Here is a 3,256-nt window from a genome sequence, read left to right on the forward strand (position 1 = left end):
CCTTTTATAGTGAAAAGGTAGACGTATAAAATAACTTGATCTCTTTTGGGAGCTTGCCTGTGGCAATAATTGAAGAAATGTGATGCTCTGGAGGCATGTATTTGACAGGTCATCTGGAAAGAGAGAGATTATCAACCTTCCCTGGGGATCAAGATGTGTCCACACATTAGCTTAGTCAAAACTAGGCAGCACATGTAGCAGTACCCTGATGAAGACCTAGCCTCATAGAGCTCACTTGTTATTTCCCGGTGAATAATAAAGGGATTAGATGAAATTATAAGGTCAGATGGGCTGATTCACAGGGTATCGTGCTTATTCCTTTGTTTTATAAAGAGTAGAAGCATGTTCCTGCCCTGCTAGAAGTTAGAGCTTGTGTAATTTTTTATGGCAAAGAGTAGGAGAAAATGTTGAAGTACAGAAGAAACTGATTCAGCAAAAAAGTTCTGCGTTTCAGGTGTTGAATTAGAAGTAGAGTGAATACTTTGTCTACAAACGTCTATATGATTTGGATAGAAAGCTGTTGAGGCTAGTAATGTCATTCACTTGATTTTTAAAATGCATCATCACACATCTATGGCAATCAAAAGTCCTTATTTGGCTGGTATATTTAGATTGTATTGCAGAACCTGATTCTCTACTTTCATGTTCCTGATGCTACAAATGATGACGCTCTTGAAAGTCAAGATGTTTATCCGTATGTGTGCAGAATTACTCATTTTAATTAGAAATTTATTTTCTGATACAGTTAACTGTATCAGGCTCTTGCAATGATATGAGCTTTGATGAGTGCTTTTTTTAAAGGAGAAGTCTTCAAAAGGACAGCCACAAGTTGAATGGGAGGTTGGATGGAGATTGCACAATGCTCAGATGGCTTAGTCTGGAAGTATGTACAGAATACCAGGCAGTACCAATGGGAGGAGGGAAAAGAAAGGGTACAGTCCTCCCAGTGAAACTGTCCTTTCTTAACATGGTTGTTGCATCCTCTAAGGAGAACAGAGTGGTTCACGAACCCACTGGAGAGCCTAGACTATAGTGTGAAGCCAACATGGTTGTTCACGTAGCACATATATTGCAACAGATTAGTATGAAGATCAGTTGCAACTTTGAGCTGACCCTATCTTTTGAAGCTGTATTGTATCAGTGTATAGCAAGGAAGCCTTTAGTCAGAGAAGTCAGTCAACATGACTAGTAATGCAGCCTATTAAAACAAAAAAAAACTTATGAAATTTGATAAGCAGTAAATGTACAATTGCCAAAAATGTAAAACATATTTTAAATGAGTAATCTATGTTGTTGCAAAAAATAGAGAAGACACAAATGCAAATGTAGAGAGAAGAGAAGGCCCTCTTAGCACTCGATGACCCTATTAGCACAAATACTTGAGTATATTTTGTTAAGTCCTTAAACTTCCTTTGAAGGTTATTAAGAAGGTTAAAACAGAAAGTTTGGTGTATTGTGGTGCCAGATTTACTTGGTCTTTTCCAGTTTGGCTTTTTTTCTGACTGTTGCAGAAAAAAATCCATATGGTTTCATTGGTCAGTGATCTTTTAGAAGTAAATAATTTACATATTCAAAAGCACCTTCTCCTTCCCTTTAAGGTTTGCTAACAGTTTTGGTACTAGTAAAATAATGTTCTCCTGATATACTGCAGATGTTGGTCGGGTTTTTTCCTAGATAGGAAAAAACCTTTCTTAAGAGGTTTCAGTCCTTAAGGATATCTTAAATGCCGAATTTAGATTGTTGTTCATCTGATCCGAGAGCTCTTCCGTTATAAGATTCTGTTAAGCGCTGTGCTATCACTGTTCAGTTAACACATGCTGTATGCAAAACCAGTAGAGGAAAGCAATGACAAATTTGGACTTATGTTGCCAGGTATTCGCATACTCAAATTCGTCCTTCGTTTTGTTGCACCACTGGGTGTGATTTGTGTCTGCTTTAGTAATGCTAGATCAGAATGAAATCTGGATAGGGTTAAATGATTGCAGCTCCACTCAGCAAAGCTGTTAATGTTATTAAGAGCAGGCATAACAGTGGTGGTATCTGCTTCTATGACCTTTCCTGTAAAACTTCACTTGTGTAGGAAACATCGGTAACAACCAGAATGCCGCCAGGTAACAGTTCTGCCAGCTTTGTTATGTACTTGCGCTTGCTAGCTATGCCCTCTGCACCTGGGATATGTATTAAAAGTCAAAGAGCATACCGCTACTGATAATCAGTAGGCCTCAAGTATTTACTTAAAAAATATATATCAAAATTTGAAAATATGGCTCTGTCTACTGATTCTTACTGAAGTGCTTCTAGAAAAGAAAACATTCATTACCAGTGGTATTTCCTTCATTAGAAATAGAATAGATTATGTCCGTTTAGGTAAATCCTTTTGCTTCCTTCTTTGCTCTACTGCTGTATGCAGTCCAAGTCTTACTGGTTTTTCGCTGCTCTGACACATCTCCCCACAGCACGGGAAGCCATTAAGTCATTCTTTTTGTAGTTTTGGGAAGAAGAGCCCAGTATGTGCAAAAGATCACCTGTTTTTTTGTTGTTGTTGTTTTTGTTTTTGCTTTAGTTGCAGAAGTAAAAACAGCCTGTAAAGTTTGGATCCAAACTTTTTCTGCTTTTGGAATTGTTCATATCTGGCCATTTACAAAAGTAGTCACACTCTTCAGAACCAGATTTCAGTCTTTCTTCCCTGGCATGTGGGATTTCAAGTCAAGCTCTTCTGCTGTACTCTAGAAAATTAAGTTTAGTTTCTTGGTATCCTTGTTCTTAATAGGTCACCTGCACTTCAAGCATGCTGCATTGCACTTTGAAGGGGCGTCACATAACCTCTTGTAACTTTGCAGCGACATCTTGTGGCTTAATTGACCTAAAAAATATATCAGAGATTGATCTCTAGGGTGGCGGAAGTCTCATGGCTTAAGTCAAATATTTCATACAGCAAGGAGGAAGGGTGCCGTTTGAAAATATAGGCAAGTGACATTGTCAATATGATATTCAGTTTTACAAAAAAATAAGTAAGTTAGAAATCCTTTCATATGCTAACTGGAATTGATGTCCCTGATATTTATTTTAACAAGCACTTTTTCTATATAAAAATATTTTATTTTTTTCCTGTTGATATATGAACAACCTACAGCAAAAAGGGGGAAAATGGCAATAGTTAAATCTACTATAAAAGTAAAACTGTAAAACACATACTAAAGCATATACTAAATATTTGTATGCAATTTTTTCAGTTTAAGTAATCCGAGATGTTACT

At 37.0% G+C, this 3,256-nt stretch overlaps 1 protein-coding gene across 3 annotated transcripts in view; it reads left to right on the forward strand.

Annotated features, from left to right (window-relative positions):
- LRRC31 (leucine rich repeat containing 31) overlaps nucleotides 1-3,256 on the forward strand; it is a 51,551-nt gene that overhangs the window by 4,935 nt on the left and 43,360 nt on the right. The window lies entirely within an intron of this gene.

The sequence above is a fragment of the Struthio camelus genome, chromosome 9 (assembly GCF_040807025.1).
Source record: "Struthio camelus isolate bStrCam1 chromosome 9, bStrCam1.hap1, whole genome shotgun sequence".
NCBI lineage: Eukaryota > Metazoa > Chordata > Aves > Struthioniformes > Struthionidae > Struthio > Struthio camelus.